Here is an 18,805-nt window from a genome sequence, read left to right on the forward strand (position 1 = left end):
AATTTTATATTTACATATATTTAATTTATATATATTTATTTGCAGATAATTAGCCAGAATATAATACCACAATAACAAAAAATTATCATTGGCATGTATTATTAAAATAAACTAAAATAAATGATTGTTGATTAAAATAAATTGTTTAAAATAAGTTATCTATGCTATATTATATATTTATAATACTTACTGCTATATTATATATTTATAATATATATATATATATAATAAAAAACATTAATTATTATTGAAATGTATTATTTGTAGTTTAAATTGATTGAAATTATTGACCTTAGCTTTATTCATTTTCGCTAAGTTAGTGTAGCCAACAACTAAAGATATGGGAAGGGTTTTCACCATCCTTTTAAAAGCTGATAATCCTGTTTATGTCATTTTAAGTATCCATGATAGTTGCATTTTGTAATTATCATTTTGCACTGCTGACCTGCAGCCCATGCGTGGTTGACGACACACCAGTTGAGAACCGCTGTTTTCTAGCATGCTGCGTTTGAGACTGCGTTTGCTGAAACGCCTCTGAACACAAGCATTGAGCCTCTGCTGTTTTTTCATTGTTCACTCTCCCAGCGCAGTGGCCTTGGTTGTGCTGATTTGCTGCATGTGTAATGCACTTCAGAACGGGAAGATCAAGTTTGTGCTCTCGCAATCTTGTTCAATCAATAATGAAACAAGGTCTTGTCAGAATTGTCTAGCACCCTCTCAGACTTGTCTTTTTGCTCAAATCTTGACTGGAAACATGGTGAATCAGTGGTGGCGTATGCATGCATGAGATTTTGAGGCTCCGAACTCTCCTAGAGGAAAGGCAGACTTTGTTGTCGAAAAGATAAATGACTCCCTATCGGACTATAAACGAAGTCATCTGTACAATGTCCCCTAACTGCAACAACGTGCACGTAGGCAACATAGTCAACAAAAGCCAATTTGATTTAACCTTCATGACATGCTCATTTTTTCTAGTTGATCCTATAGTGTTCTTGAGATTGAATGAGTGGCCCCTGGGGGCCGGTGTTGTATATGAAGAGTCAAACATGGAGATTTGTGTGCAGATTGATGGGCTGCCTGCCAATTGTTCATCAGGCGGCTGTACGCGCCACTTGCTCGAGCGCAGATTTATGAAGTCATAATGCCGACGAGTGACCTCCACTGAGGAAAAAACCACTGCTGCATTTTCATCACTTTGATGGGAGCTGCATCTTTACCTTTGCCAATAACTTTTAGACGGACGATCCATCCAAAACTAGAACTTCACCGGATACGTGTTGAATTGTGCGGTCGTATTGTGAGACAACTATGAGTAAGCTATTTATTCCTGTGATGGTAAAGCTGAATGTATAAAATCATCAAGCCCATGTGAGAATGGCTTGTTGTGGTTTATGCATAACAATATCATGATATTGGCTCCAAAACTGGTCAATTTTACATTACAGATCCTTCATCATGAATTGCCTACATCCAGTGGTGTAGTGTAGTCTAGTTTTTTGTAGTGAGTAGGCTATACTGTGGAAAACATAAAAACAAAAACATAAAAATGTAAACATTATAGGCACAAATACAAATTTAAAAATAACATTTTAAAGGGTTAGTTCACCCAAAAATGAAAATTCTGTCAGTAATTACTCACCCTCATGTTGTTCCTTCTCTCTGGGCCTCGTAAGTGTTTTTGCGCAGCGCGTCTGTGTTACACGTCACCACGTAGGCTCACTATTGGCCGACGCTGGTCATGTGTGTGACGCGCTGCGCAAAAACACTACGCAAACCAACTAGAGGCCCAGAGAGAAGGAAATGAATAGTGGAATAAAGTCGTTATTTTTGTTTGTTTTTGCGCACAAAAAGTATTCTCGTCGCTTGATATACTTAAGATTGAGCCACTGTAGTCACTTGGACTATATTAACGATCTCTTTAATAACTTTTCTGGGCCAGCAAGTTTGGGCCACCTAGCAGCCTACGGAGAAGTTATCAGCTCTCAGATTTCATCAAAAATATCTTAATTTGTGTTCCGAAGATGAACGAAGGTCTTACGCGGTTGGAACAACATGAGGGTGAGTAATTACTGACAGAATTTTCATTTTTGGGTGAACTAACCCTTTAATAGATTTCATTATGGTGGGTTTATTGGTGGGTTGTAGACATTTGAGTTTCTGTGTGTTTTAATAAACTATTATTATTATTATTGTTAGGCCTTCTTGAACTGTGCAATCGTAATATATTTCTGTTATAATTTCTTCAAGTTATACCGAACTTTTATTTTGAAAGGTCATTGTACAGCCCTACTTTTGATTTATTCATTCAAAAAATGGCCAAATTCCGTGACGCTCTGCTTTATACAGCAAGTTCCATTTTGTGACTGGATTCCGCGATTCGGTCTGTGTCGCTTCGCAAACACAGATGGGGTGAATTTATGAATGAAAGTGAGAAAGTTCTGACACAAAACAAAGTTGTTACGCATCCTCACGCTTTTTTAAGTGGGTATACGGAAATCCTAGGCCTTTCCTGGTGGGTATACGGCGTATACCTGCGTATCACGTAGACTACACCACTGCCTGCTTCACGGGCTTGAGGACAGGGTTTTCTGCCCTGAAAAGCTAAAGGTCATCCACATTGAGCTCTAACGTACTGCTCTGAAGTCAATGCAATGATAATCCGGCTGTTGGTGAGTGACAGGCGTTTGGATTAATGAAAGCCTTGAAGACGTGATGACCTGAACTGAAGATCATTTCTCTCACTCTCTTCTAGCAGTTCTGGAGGAGATATTCACCCCATTACAGTTTGACACAGACTGTGTTGTTCACTTCGTTATTGATCAGATGAAAATGATACCATAGCATTTGTTAGATAGCATGTAAGCATCGACTAATGGAAAATGCACAGCTCACAGGAACTTTTTCTCAGCTTTTTGTTCAAAATGTTGCTTTTTTATGAAACTTTTGTAAAAACTTATGAAAGTGTTGATAAAAAAAGAATGCATGAAGCTAGAATAAAACTTTTTTAGTTTAAAAGCAGATGCTCTGTTCTTTCTTTTTATATGCGTGTTCAGATATTCATACAACAAAATTCTTCTGGGGGCCATGACAGTTTTGTGAAAATGATCAAAAATGCTGGCAGTGGCAGGCAACTTAAAAAAAATAAATAAATGCTGGCGGGGATGTTCTCAAAACATTAGTACAAAACATTTATACTGTACATTGTTCATGGAACGTTTAAAAAAAAAAAGTTGGATGTTCATCTAACATTTTTTAAATGTTGCACTCGTTACTTTTGAATGTTCTCTGAATATTCCGAAATGTTCCCGTTATGTTTGCAAAATGATAAAATGGAATGTTCTATTTTTAAATCATTTTAAAAAGAGGACGAACTAAACATTCAGAGAACATTGATAAATAATGGTTTTATAGTGGGAATGTTAGCAAAGCCCTTTTAGAACATATGTTTTGTTAGCCGGGTGAATTTTCCACTAAGTTTTTTATTTAAAAAATGTATGTTAAATCAACTAAATCAGTTCAGAGATGTTTATCTGCATGAAGCATTAAACAGTTTAATAGCTTTAATAGCTCAGTGCTTCTCTCTGATCATTTTTTTACATTTATTCATTTAGCTGACGCTTTTTATCCAAAGCGACTTACAATTGCTATATATGTCAGAGGTCGCACGCCTCTGGAGCAACTAGGGGTTAAGTGTCTTGCTCAGGGACACATTGGTGTCTCACAGTGGATTCGAACCCGGGTCTCTCACGCCAAAGGAATGTGTCTTATCCATTGCGCCACCACCCCTATTACATCCCCGATCATCTCCATGAGATCCCATCATACAGCAGAGACGCATTAAAAGCAAGGGAATCTAAATCTACAGACTTGTATTAGAACTTAAGTGCGAGTGTTTGTGGTTGTGTTGGATTTTGACAGAATCATTGATGTCTATAGTGGCAGTGGTGTGGGCGGGTTATGTCTCTTATCCAGCCGTGTCTCAGTGCTGGACAGAAACAGTGTGACTGGTATTATAGGATGTCATTGTGAGTGTGGATGTCCTCTGTGCTTCGTCCTCGGGCTAAATGATTCAGCAACTTCACATGAGAATGACAAAGATTAACAGCGCATGCTTGCGTTCAGTAGAATCACACACATTAGCGTTTGAGAACACATGACTGAGAGATTCATATTGTGTTAAAAAGAAAATGCTCTTTAACTTTTGTTAGACATTGTCGATACTGGATCGATCAAACTCCTACACAGTTCACAGTGGTAGATTCATTCCAGCAGTTTTTATTGTCTGTGATTATTACAGAGGAGTATTGCTTCCACACCTCTCTCATTCTGTTTAGTATGTACAGTAAGTGATGGTTTTTTGAGATGTACAGTAAAATGCAGATATAGACTGAGGTCTCACTATGTCACATCATTTTCTCTCTGAGTCACCCTCATTTTGCTCTTGTTTGTGTCAGAGGACAAACAAATCGAGAGCGATGCTGGGAGGTTCGAACGCTAGCATGAATTTATCATTTGTTTTTAACTAATTTTATATTTTATGAAGAAGTTATGAGCCTTACTTGCTAGTGCAAAGATAGATAGATAAATAGATAGAGGGAGAGATGGATGGAGGGATAGATCGAGGGAGGGAGGGATGGATAGATTGATGTAGGGAGGGATAGATGGATGGATGGATGGATGTATGGATGGATGGATGGATGGATGATGGATTGATGAAGGGATGGAGGAAGGGATGGTTGGATGGATATATCTATGTATCCATCAAGGGAGCGAGGGATGGGGGATGGATGGATGGATGGATGGATGGATGGATGGATGGATGGATGGATGGATGGATGGATAGATAGATAGATAGATAGATAGATAGATAGATAGATAGATAGATAGATAGATAGATAGATAGATAGATAGATAGATAAAATGAGGGATGGAGGGAGGGAGGGATGGATGGATGGATGATGGATTGATGTAGGGAGGGAGTTCTGTTTAAAAAAGTCATATTTTTATTCCCACACAGTCAGGTGGTTTACAAACGCTTTGTGAATTGGTTCAAACTAATCTTTATAAAAGGTTGGGCATTAGTGAGAAGGCATCTGTCAATAACATAAATGTGTACATGAGTGTGAGCTTGTGTGTGTGTGTGAGGGAGATATATAGCGTGTGTGCACACGCTCCTAAACGTCCACAATCCACACTCCGACCTCGGCCTGGTTTTCCTGCTTGTGTTGCAGTGAGTGTGGAGCCAAGACCCGCTCCATAAGGAACATCCCGTATCAGAACCTCTCTCGCTCCAGCTTCAGAAGAGAAGCAGTGACATTCACACACACTCGTGACTCTCTGAAGCGTCCCGCTCATGAATATGGATGTGGCCGTCCTGTGATTGGCTCAGCTGTGGTTGAATGACAACCTCTGACAGATCCCCACTGCACGCTATATTAAAGATCCCCGGAGACCCTGGATTCATAATTCACACTCAGATTTAAGACGTGACCGCCATTAGATATGAAGAGCGCAGTGGGGTTTTATGTGGGCTGAACATACAGTATGAATGATCTATGTAAAAGTGTAGTTTTCATAGTATGAGTGGTAACATCACAATAAGGACTAATTTGTTAGTATTAGTTAATGCATTAGCTGACATGAAGTAACAATGAGCAATACTTTATATTTTTCAAGTATTTTTTAATGTTAGTTAATAAAAATGTTCATATTAGTTACTAATGTTACCAGATACATCTTTTGATCTTAAAGGTGCTATATGTAAGAATTTTCATGTATTATTCGCTTTTCATTTCCAATGTGTGAACAGCTTGTAACGAAACTTAAAAAAACGAGACCTTCCTTTACTTTCTAGGTTGCCTATGAAAGCATGTAGACTGATGCAAACATCGCTGTGATCCGATGCTTTCTGAACTGCTGTTTTCTTTATTTATATAGAGCTTTATACAGTACAGATACAGTAGTTTCAAAGCAGCTTTACAGTGATAACAGGACAGCAAGGGTTTCTGAATTCTACATATAGCCTCTTTATTGTATTAGCACACGAAAAAAACAGACAGACAGACAGACAGACAGACAGACAGACAGACAGACAGACAGATCATGCTAACTGCATGATGCAATTAACAAATGTTCTCGTATGAATTAAAATCAATACAAACAACTGGAGATGCAATTCCGTACAGTCTTCAGGAATCTCACAGATGTGTCTAACAAGCTTGGACTCTCGATTTAGATTTTTGTTCCGCGTCTAACTGGCTTTCTAAGTTACCAGTGCTTAACATCGGGGAATCAATATTAAACTGATCCGTCCCTTCAGACGGTGTTTGTGCTGGAATGGCATTGACAAGCTAGCGGTTCATATAAATGCTTGTCTAAGAAGTCAGGTTCGCATTCATCTATTATTCATATACACTCAATGCAGCAGCAAGAGCACCATAATAGACCCTTTGTCATTCACATTAAAATATTAAGCACCAGAAAAAGATTTCAACATTGATAATAATAAGAACCATTATTAATAATTGCCCACTAATTATAATTACATCCTAGTCTGCCAATGGCTGTATGTGTGCACTTTTTAGGAAACATGTCAGGACAGGAATGGAAAAAATTATGTTTACTATTTTTGTAAAAGACTGAATCTTTAGCAGTGACAGTATGGAGATGCAAATGAGGATTGTGATTGGAGGAGATGGGTCACATGACCTGAATCTCAGTCAGGTATCTCCGTTTTTATGTTTTGTTTTGTTTTGTTTTGTTTTTTGCTTCTTTAATGAATGTAATGTAATTGTTCCATTATTTTAAGTCAACTTGCCCCCAAATTGATCCAGCCAGCACAGCTCTGTGTGTGTGCAGATGTTGAGGTCAGACTGAGGATAGAGAGTCAATATCCAGCTGTGATAGAGCACATGTGTTTCCTGGCTGCTTCAGCTGACCGCTTCATAAACCAGCTTCACTTTCCTCCTGTAACGCTGATCTCATCCTCCTCCTTAGAAATATATACCAGCGTGTGTGTGTGTGTGTGTGTGTACTACCCAGCTCTCGTCACGTTGATTTATTGTGCAGCTTTGTGCAGGTGGAGATGGATGTGCTCAGTGATATGTAACCAAGACATGAACAATATTCATGCATGATGTAAACTCATTGACATCACTTGGCTGTAGTTGCATGTTGTCTAGTCTGCTGTCCACTGCCAAATAAACGACCTGAGGGAAACCTTCACTTCCTGTAACCTTGTATCCTCAGTTCTAATTGGATAAGAGCATTGCTATTTTTTATTGTCATTTTTCAAGATACTACAATAATCAGGCATGTCATGCAAATTCCTTTGACTATAGTTGCGTGTTCAAGCATGACGGTCATTTCATACACTTTTGTTGGATGAAGCTATGTTTTTTTTTGTTTTTTGTTTTTTTTTACAAATATTTAAAAGAATATGTCATTATGAACATATTTATTTATTTATTTAAAAAAAACAATAACAAAAAGCTGAATAAACTGGCAATAATACTAGTAATAAATGTGTTTGTGTGTGTGTGTGTGTGTGTGTGTGTGTGTGTGTGTGTATATGTATATATATATATATATATATATATATATATATATATATATATATATGTGTGTGTGTGTAAATATATAATTTGTGCATTTATTATTAGTAGTTATATATTTTATAGGTCAAGCTAAATACTATATAACTTAGACACAAATCCTGACGTGTTTTGTAGCAATAAGCATGGAAATTCAATAGAAACAATTTATTATCATTTTTATTACTATTAATAATAATAATATAGTCTAGAATATGTTTGTCGTTTTCATAAATGTACATTACCCATGATTTTTAATAACTTTGGTAACAGAATGGATTGGCTGACAAGTCAATAATAAATCTATGCATCATATCAGCTGATTGAGTTTTTTGTCTGTTTTTGCATGTTGTGTGTTGTTTGGTCGGCTGTTGTTGCTCACAGCTAAAGCTGTCTCTCTCTCTGAGACAAAGCGCTCGTAAACCTGAACCCTGCACGGCCTCATGAATAATCCATGACATGCTAAAGCACTCTTTAAATCTTTGAGGCCATTCTCGCAGCATCATCAGCACATTCATGACCCACCGCTGTGTGTGTGTGTGTGTGTGTGTGTGTGTGTGTGTGTCTGTGTGTGTAGGTGTGTGTTTGTCTCATACACGCACCTCTGCTCCGTTCCAACTTACAGACGTAATCCACACGTTAACTTCTAATGTTTCGCCACCGTGACGTCTGTATCGAGATCAACAGCTACACGTTATTGATGTGTCAACGTGACGTGATATTTGCATGTACGTCTCTATGGAAGACCATAAGGGCCAAAACGTGTGAAACTGCAGTGTAAACACGTAATTACGTCTTAACGCAATTTACGCGTTAACACAAAATGTACACGTTAACACGTGATTAAATAAAATTGTATTACGTAAATTTCATGCAATTTATGCGTATAACCCGTCATTTACACGTTAATACGTAATGTTAATGTGTAAATTGCGTGTTAAGACGTTTTGGCCCTTTTGGCCTTCCATACGTCTCCATATAAAACAAACGGAGACGTACAAGCACGTATACATGCGTGTTATCTGTCGTGCTTGTCAGTCTCGTCGCCGAATGGACCATTTCGAGCACCATACTTGTGTGGATAGAATTCAAATGAGGGCTCCTTCACTCACTACATGTTTCTTTAACACCATCAGCGAATGAATCTCAAGCTCTCATCCGTCATGTGTGCTACGGACGGGACGATCACGCTGTCACCCTCTTTAAACCTTTCATTTGCCTCCTGCTCCCAGACATATAACAATTTTATTTATTACTTATCATTTATAACGAGCAATTTCACTTTGTTGCTCCATCAGTGCATAATGAATCAGGCAAACACGCCAGAAGTGACTTCAGATGTCTTCCCTGCGGCAGGGTTAGTTAAAATGGCTGTAAAGAGGCTGTTTAATATCAATAGGATCCTGATAATTAATAAGACAAGCTAAGTGAAAAAAATACATAGCACACACTAATACAAATATGATATATTTTAAGATTAACTGCAATTTTGTTATATTCACAGTACTATGTTGGTGATTAAGTTCCCAAAATGTACTCTGGTGTGATTAAATTATGTATTTTTTGTATTATTGTTTATATAATATTATTAATAATATATATCTCTTTAAAAATGTATGAATAAGCTCTCTGAAGCGCGTATGTGGCGGTATTGACTGAGCGGCACTGTTTTTTTTGTTGTTGTTGTTTTTTCTTGTGTAAGAAGTCTTTGTGATCGTCTGGGAAAATATTAAAGTAAAAAATATTTATCCTATGGTCCCTTTAATAGTAATTGTTCCTTTATTCTTGCTAATGTACAGTAATAGAATTACATGTGGCCAGTGTGATATATGAATCGTTTTTAATGAATGTAGTGCACATTATTTACGTCACGCATGTGAAATGGACCCAGACTTGGGCCTTTGGCTCTTTTTCTCTTTGTGCACTACTGGTGCTCAGCTGTTTAATTACCCAGAATGCACTGTTCTGCGTCAGGCTGCAGGGTGAAGGAGCCCATTTCAAAAGATTTGTTTCCTTCTCTTGCATAAATATGGACAAAAATGAATGCAGTTTCATCCCGTCTTTGGTCTGGGTCAGGCCAGAGGATCTCGTCAGCATCACAGGCTATATTGGTCCTATAGGCAGCGGGGGGGAAATCCTCTTGCTAACCTGTTCCCCCGCTGACACGCATCAACTGAAATATCTGGCAGGCTTCTTCCATTTCATCATCTCTGTCATTTCATATGTCCTTTTTACAAAATGGAAGCATTCAGAAACTCTATCTGTATGTGAGGCAATTTGATCCATTTCTTTTTATTACAGTAGTATAGGGCAACAGCTACAGTTGGTGTATGTGTTGTAACAGCACAGTGTACAGCTCTCAACAGTTACAGTAGAGAGCAGTCTGAAGGACATATACTGTACCTGTTCTTCTCCATGAAGGTTCTGATGATCGAGGCGACGGTGAAGCGACTCAAGTTTGGCTGAACTCGTAGCCCAGCCTCCCTCATTTCACACCATGGACAAAGACATGGGCAACTAGAGTGGCACTGCTTGTCTCTTTGGCCTTGCCCTTCGCCTTCACCTTCCTCCACTCCCATCTACTCTTCCTCCTCTTCCTCCACTCCAGTGTCCTCATCCTCTTCCTTCATGTCTTTCTGGATCCATTGTTCCAAAACTGAATGAACTGATTCGGGCCCTTTCATCTATCTATTGAATGTTCTGATTAGTGTGTGATCAGTTTTGACTCTTAGTGTTTCCATTTGGGTAATTGTGTGCTAACTGAGCTGAAGCTGTGCTGACTTGAGTGAACAATATTGAATGCTAGTGCTTTCTAAATGACAACATGGTGTAGGCAATGAGAAATGAAGGGATTTGTGTGTAGGGTTTTGCAGTGACAGTTCAACAAATCTGACTCATGTGTCAAAACAGGGAATAGTGTTTATAGTTCTGGGAAATGGGAGTGCTCTTTGATAAATGGCGTTATGGTTTTGAAATTTTAGTTCAAAAGCCTGGTTATAGTGTTTAGGCAATCAAGAAAAATTGTAATCTCACATCATTAACGTTATTCATTGAACTTAATCCTTCTCGGGTCACTTTCATCTGTAGTGTTTAGATGATTCCTGCAGCAGATGTGTTGTAATCTAAACTCTTTCTGAGTTCCTGATGTGCTGTAAATGCTTTGGGCCGTTGTTTCGTCTCTCATTATTTTCTCAGAGTATATGAAGCGTCTAAAGAGCTTATTTTCTGCTTTCTAGGCTATTGAGAGGCAGTTTTGTTTGCTGAAAACATCAAAGAACTTTAGATAAGCACAAGTTTATTAATAAATAAGCCTTTTCACCAATCCTGCACAACAAAATGCACAAAATATTTTGTGAGAAAGTGACATGCTCGAGCGAAACAGTCACTGTTTTAGAATCAATTTATTGAATCCAGTTATTGGATTTCATTCGGCAAATATGATGCAGGGCGGTATAATGACAGAATTGTCTTTTTTAGGTGATCTATCCCTTTAAGAATTATAAATGCATAGGAATAAAGCCAAGCAGAGCTTTGATGGCTCGGTTGGGCTGTTCATTGTCATCGCTGTGCGGAGTCCAGATCCTGGACATGCGATCAGGCACGCCTGAGGTGTCGTGATGTGCCAGACGTCATTGATCTCCAGCGCTTTCCTTGCTCTTGGCATGTTCCTTCCTTTCCCTTGTTTTGGAAACACTGTCTCCAGAGACACTACTGGGTCATGCATAATCAAGCACATCTAGCTCCTAATGCAACGTTTTGCTTGTTATAGATCATTCTTTAATAGGTTTGTTTGATTAGTCATGTTAGATAGAGAGTTTTGCACAGGCAGACACCACACACATTCCCTTCAGTATTACAAATAAAAATATCGTATCTTTCCCCGCTGTTTTAAGCACATTATTTTACATAGAACATTTATTTTGACCTTTAGATGGTCATTACTGTAACAGTATTATTCTACTGTATTTGATGAAATTTGGCACACAGATAAAGGACAGTATGAAAATTAACCACAGCAAGTTTTTTTTACGTTTTTTGCCGTATTTTTACAGCCATGCGAGGCACAAATTAAAGCTTGGCGGGCCGCATGAGGTTCGCGAGCCGCGCAATGAGTAACCCCGGTCTATGGGAAGAACAGGCCGAGAGTGAGTGGAGGGATGCTAAAAACTGTCAAGGAATGTTAGGTGTAACGATCACCAGCTGGAGTGCCCTTGAGAGCCACCAGAGGGCACTCCACATAAGACTCTCCTATTCACTCACAAACTACAGTTCCCATAACTCACTGCCTGGACTCATCACTTATCACTGATCACATTCACCTGTACCTCATTCACTGATTGCATTCACCTGTCTCATCCTGTTAGTCTGTCTATTTATACCATGTTCATTCATTCACTCACTGCGAAGTCTTGTTGTACTGTTAGTCTGCATTTCCGAGCATTTTCCCTGGTTTCTTGTCTGGTTTTTGAATATCTCGCCCTGGTCCCTGGATTACTCTCTTGCCTCTGGTCCCTGCCTGTTTTGTTAGTTTGTTTCGTTATTTGTTTGTTTGGACTGCCTACCTGTGTTTTGACCTTTTGCCTGTACTTTGGATTACGCCTTTGGATTACCCCTTCAATAAAAGCTGCACTTGGATCTTAACCTTCGTGTCTCGGAGCAGTTCATGACAGAAGACTTCGCCGCACCCAGATCCAGCAGCATGACCTCCAGGAGTCCAGGAGCACAGATTATGTGTCTCCGTCAGGAAAACCGTCCCATTGAGGAATATGTTATTGACTTTATTAAGCTGGCACCTTTAACATCTTTTGATGAGGTTTGCTTAATGATATTTTTCCGTGGAGGACTATCCGAACCGCTTAGTTCCCTTATGCCACTTCATCACCCTAGCTGGAGTCTTAAACAGTATATTGTTAACGCTCTTTTGCTGGCCGGTTCACCTCTCACGTTGGGTTTTGCGGAGGAGCTCCGCAAATCGACAGTATCCCCTGAGCCTGCACTTCACGCCAGTCCAGCCGAGCCTGCACTTCACGCCAGTCCAGCCGAGTCCGCACTTCACGCCAAATCTGCCGAAGCCAAGGCAGTATGCGACATGCCCGCAAAGCTAGAGCCCTCATCGCTGCCCAGCACAGAGCCCTCATCGCTGCCCAGCACAGAGCCCTCATCGCTGCCCAGCACAGAGCCCTCATCGCTGCCCAGCACAGAGCCCTCATCGCTGCCCAGCACAGAGCCCTCATCGCTGCCCAGCACAGAGCCCTCATCGCTGCCCAGCACAGAGCCCTCTTCGCCGCTGGTTCCGTCAAGCTCAGAGCTTCACGTCAGTCCTGCCGAGCCAGAGCCAGAGCTTCACGTCACGTCCGCCCGTCCAGAGTCTCGTCTCGCCGAGACTGAATCTGTTCCTGAGCCTGATACTGACCCTGAGCCTGAATCTGTTCCTCTTCCTCTTTCCACGCCTGTGTCTTCGGACAAGATGGCCGACTCCACGCCTGTGTCTTCGGACAAGATGGCCGACTCCACGCCTGTGTCCTCGGACAAGATGGCCACCACCGAGCCTGTGTCTTCGGACAAGATGGTCTCCGCCGAACCAGTGTCTCCGGACAAGATGGTCGCCACCGCCGAGCAAGTGTCTCGGGACAAGATGGTCTCCGCCAAGCCAGTGTCCTCAGCAGAGTTGCCCTCAGCAGAGATGGCTGCTGACATGCCTTTCCCTGAGCCGGTGTCTGTTCCAGTTCCTGAGCCAGAGCCAGAGCCAGAGCCAGAGCCAGAGCCAGAGCCAGTGCCTGTGTCTGTGTCTGTGTCTGTGTCTGTGTCTGTGTCTGTTCCAGTTCCTGAGCCAGAGCCAGTGTCTGTGTCTGTTCCTGAACCTGAGTCGGTGGTGCCGGTTCCAGTGCCAGTTCCGGTGATGCCAGTTCCAGTTCCTGAGCCGTTGGTGTCTGTTCCAGTTCCTCCGCCGTGGTCGCCCGAGGGGTCTTCACCGCCGTGGTCGCCCGAGGGGTCTTCACCGCCGTGGCCGCCCAAGGGGTCTTCACCGCCGTGGCTGCCCGAGGGAAAGTCTCCGCTCTGGCCGCCCGATGAACTGTTGTCTCTGCCTTGGTCGTCCGATGAACTGTTGTCTCTGCCTTGGTCGTCCGATGGACTGTTGACTCCGCCCTGGCCGCCCGAGGGAAAGTCTCCGCCCAGGCCGCCTGAATGGTCGTTTATGCCCTGGCCGCCTGAAGGTTCGTCTCCTCCCTGGCCGCCTGAATGGTCGTCTCCTCCCTGGCCGCCTGAAGGTTCCTCTCCTCCCTGGCCGCCTGAAGGGTTGTCTCCGCCCTGGTCGCCTGCACAGCCTGCTCCGCCCTGGTCGCCTGCACAGCCTGCTCCGCCCTGGTCGCCTGCACAGCCTGCTCCGCCCTGGTCGCCTGCACAGCCTGCTCCGCCCTGGTCACCTGCACAGCCTGATCCGCCCTGGCCTCCCATCCTGCTGCAGTATCCAGGTCCTCTGCCGCTCCACGGGCCTGGCCCTCCATCCCGCCCCCAGGTCCGCCTCCGCTCCACCTCCCTCCTGGACAGTTTAGGAGCGTCTGGAATCCGCTCCTTAAAGGGGGGGCTATGTAACGATCACCAGCTGGAGTGCCCTTGAGAGCCACCAGAGGGCACTCCACATAAGACTCTCCTATTCACTCACAAACTACAGTTCCCATAACTCACTGCCTGGACTCATCACTTATCACTGATCACATTCACCTGTACCTCATTCACTGATTGCATTCACCTGTCTCATCCTGTTAGTCTGTCTATTTATACCATGTTCATTCATTCACTCACTGCGAAGTCTTGTTGTACTGTTAGTCTGCATTTCCGAGCATTTTCCCTGGTTTCTTGTCTGGTTTTTGAATATCTCGCCCTGGTCCCTGGATTACTCTCTTGCCTCTGGTCCCTGCCTGTTTTGTTAGTTTGTTTCGTTATTTGTTTGTTTGGACTGCCTACCTGTGTTTTGACCTTTTGCCTGTACTTTGGATTACGCCTTTGGATTACCCCTTCAATAAAAGCTGCACTTGGATCTTAACCTTCGTGTCTCGGAGCAGTTCATGACATTAGGTGAGTTGACAAAGTGAATAAATATATGCTTCCTCTCATGCTGATAGTGTAGACCGTAGACGGTCATTGTTTGATGACAAGTTGATTGGATTGATTATTTGAATGTGCTCCTCTCGAACTTTGTTTATAAAACCTTATGTGTAGATTCCGCCATCGCGTCTGTTATAGAAGATTTCGACAGCGCATTGATTTTAAAAGAGGAACAGAGAACCAAGATCAAGACATTTGTCGATCGGAAACATGAATGAAAAACATACGTCACTTACTCCGTTGCTCTGATTGGTTATAGGTCTATCCAATTGAGTGCAGAGGCATTTTCCTTCCTGGTTCGGTTGAAACACGCCCCATAATCACAGCCCAATGGAGCATCAGACTCACATTCTGACTAGAATCTGAGTATGACGACGTCAGGCTAACAAATACTACCATATAGAACTACTTTAAAAAGTATTATAGTAATGGACGGAAAATGGGCTAAATTGCGATTTGGCAATTAATATGGTTTCATTTTTAAGCAAATTTTTATTTATTTATTTGTTTGCGGTTTGTACAGGTACATGGTCTTCAGAGAATTTAAAAATATTTGTTTTCTTACACTGTCCTGAGTACTGTATTTCACACTGAACATGAAGTTACAAGGATATTTTTTGTGATTTTTTTCCTATTGTAATCACAGACAAAGAAATCTCATTATTTGAGGCCTGGATGGTTTTTGGCAGTGAAATGCTATGTGAATATTACATTGGTCCCTTAGGCTGATGAAACCTGATGTAAGGTGATTTGAAACATGTTGCACACCTGCTTCGGTCTGCTTGACCACTACAGCAGGGAAACTCAAGCTGCACTGAAAACAAAGAAAAATAGAAAGACACAGAGAGCTAAACATTCTGCCATCATAAAACTGATTCATACATATAACACACGCGTCTCCTCCTCATGGGACTAATTAACATCATGATTTAAAACCATTTATAAAGTCTCTTATTAGTTCTATTGAGATGTTTTGCATTGTGATATTATTTTCATAATCATTTAAGGACTTAATTTTACTATAATGCATCTGGACATTCCAATACTGATGGTCATTAGTGTAATGAGTAATATTTTATTGCATCACATCAACAATATAAGCTATATATTAGCTATATTAGCTTGGCAAGTCACTCCTGGAATTTGTTTTGAGATTTTTTTGTAATGCAATGTATTCTATTTTATTTAAGAAGAATTATTTTAAAATAGATTAAAAAGCATTCATATAATATATATATATATATAATTTTATAAATTTTTCTTCAAAAATATGAAGCTGAATATATGTGTGTGTGTGTGTGTGTATTTATATGATTTTTTGTTTAATTAATTAATTTAAATAAATTAAAATATTAAAATATGATTTGCATTGTGACATTTTTTACATTTATTTATTTGTCATTTCCATTATTTCAAATGCTGTTACTTATTGGATGGTTATAGTGTAATGGAGTAATATTTTCCTGTACCACATTAACAATATAATGGTAAATCATTTATTTTTTATTAAATCGGACTAAATTAAAATCAGTGCAACAAATACAACCTTGTGTACAAAATATTATAATACTTCAAATGTTAATAGTATTTCATTGAAAATAATATCACGATGCAAACATTATAAAGGCTTCATATTTTTAAGCGAAATTGTATTTATTTATTTAGGGGTGACGTAAATAAAGTCTGTCATGTTCCTGAAAGGTTTTGTGAGATTTTTGCAATGCAGTGCATTTTATACAGTGCTTCATTTATTCCTTTTAAAGGGGTTTTGTAATGATTTCGAAGTGATGTTTTGGTTAATCAGACGAAGCACTTCCTGTTTCACATCCAGAACATCATGATATATCTGACCTGTGATGCATGAACACACAAAACAACTTTTTCGACACAAACAGTCCTGTTGTTTTGCTCCAGAAAACACCCTCAGACCAATTGATCGCGCACTCTGTGCACCTGCGTGTTGTGCTTTGCTCTGTTATTGCTTTTTTCCTCCTGTTTTTCCTGTGAGGAGGAAGATGAGGAGGAAGATGAGGAGGAAATAGGCTGAGCAGCAGCTGGAATTCACACAGGCTGGTGTGTTTGCTCTCGCCCAAAATGAGCAAACGAACACTTTTAAGTGCTTTTTTTAAGGTTAACAAGATCCTCAGACCCGGGGAGGTTGACTGACAGCAGGACTGATTGCTTTTAAGAGTTCCACTGTCGACCCAAACCAGAGTTTTGTGGGGTCTCATTTTGCCTTAAAAGTGTGAAATTTAACTGATAAATTATACCAACTTCAAATGCAGAGGCAACTAGACATTATACAGTAGATTGATTCCCGCTATTGTTCTGTGTCTTTATTACCTTCCTGCAATTTTAAAACTATTTAAATGAAATGCTACATTTTTTACAGGGAAATCGAGTGATTATTTATTTCATGTTCACATAATAAATGTGAAACGTATTACAGTTTTTCTTGATTGCCTAAACACTGTAACCAGGCTTTTGAACTAAAATTTCAAAACCATAACGACCAAAACCATTTATCAAAAAAACACACACATTTCCCTAACCTCCTCAGACCCGGTGTCCACATACGTGGACATCACATTTTTGGATGTGTGCAGCATAATACTTAATTCTGTGTAACTGGAACATGTTTTTCACAAACGTGGACACTTACACTGCCATCTGGTGGTGTCAGAAGAAAAAAAAATGTAACATAAATAATGTCAAGATGGCGGAGAACACAGGCGAAATGTCACGCAGCCACATCAGACCAAAACGTCCACAATGTAAAAAAATTAATAACATTTCATTGTTGATTCTTGTTAAGTTATGCATAATAGTGTTGTATGATTAAAATGGCATGCACATTTGACAAACTTTTGTAACAGGGAAGATTTACTATGCTGCTAAATTTGATGTCCACATATGTGGACACTGAGACTTAACTTCGATGAAACTGTATAAGAATGTGAGCAAAAAAATTCGAATTTGTTGCACTGAGCTTCGTGACGCAAACTGGCTCACGATCACGATCGCGCGCGCGCACACACACACACACACACACACACACACATGTGCACTCTTGCTCACTCGCGATCGCGTGCACAAACACACACACACACACACACACACACACACACACACACACACACACACACACACACACTCTTGCTCACTCGCGATCGCGTGCACAAACACACACACAAACACACTTTTGCTCACTCACTCGCGCGCACACACACACACACACACACACACACACTTGCTCACTCGCGATCGCGTGCACAAACACACACACACACACACACACACACACACACACTCTCTTGCTCACTCGCGATCGCGCGCGCGCATACACACACGCTCACTCTCTCACACACACTCTCTTGCTCTCTTGCTCACTCGCGATCGCACCGTACACACACACACACACACACACACACTCTTGCTCACTCGCGATCGCGCGCGCGCATACACACACGCTCACTCTCTCACACACACTCTCTTGCTCTCTTGCTCACTCGCGATCGCACCGTACACACACACACACACACACACACAAATAAAAAGAACATTACTAGTTTGGAGAAGTTGAAGTTTTGGAGTGTTACAAAAAAGAAAGCAAATTTTCATGTTTTTTGGATCTGTTTTTTTGCATTTTGTTTTTCCATATCAATGTTCAGAAGTGGTGATCGGTTGACAGCTCCGCCCCTCTCTTCAATCGAGTGTCCAAGACATACGGCCAGATGAAACGACCACAAAGTCGATCATCGACCTCCGGCCTATAGGGCATCCTGGTGCCATGTGCACTGATGGGCACCCTTATGCTTGAACATGGTGTTCGTTATGGACAAGCTGTAACTGGCACAGAAGTCAAATAACAGAACACCGCTCGGGTTCAGATCAGGGGGGCTGTTCCTCCCAATCACGCCCCTCCAGGTGTCACTGTCGCTGCCCACGTGGGCGTTGAAGTCCCCCAGTAGAACAACGGAGTCCCCAGTCGGAGCACTTTCCAGCACCCCTCCCAGAGACCCCAAGAAGGCCGTGTACTCTACACTGCCGTTTGGCCCATAGGCGCACACAACAGTGAGAGACCAATCCCCGACCCGAAGGCGCAG

General features: G+C 41.1%; 1 protein-coding gene across 2 annotated transcripts in view; it reads left to right on the forward strand.

Annotated features, from left to right (window-relative positions):
- The window catches only part of dlgap4a (discs, large homolog-associated protein 4a), a 225,498-nt gene that overhangs the window by 53,532 nt on the left and 153,161 nt on the right, over window positions 1-18,805 (forward strand). The window lies entirely within an intron of this gene.

This window comes from Leuciscus leuciscus, assembly GCF_965113295.1.
Source record: "Leuciscus leuciscus genome assembly, chromosome: 18".
Classification (NCBI taxonomy): Eukaryota; Metazoa; Chordata; class Actinopteri; order Cypriniformes; family Leuciscidae; genus Leuciscus; species Leuciscus leuciscus.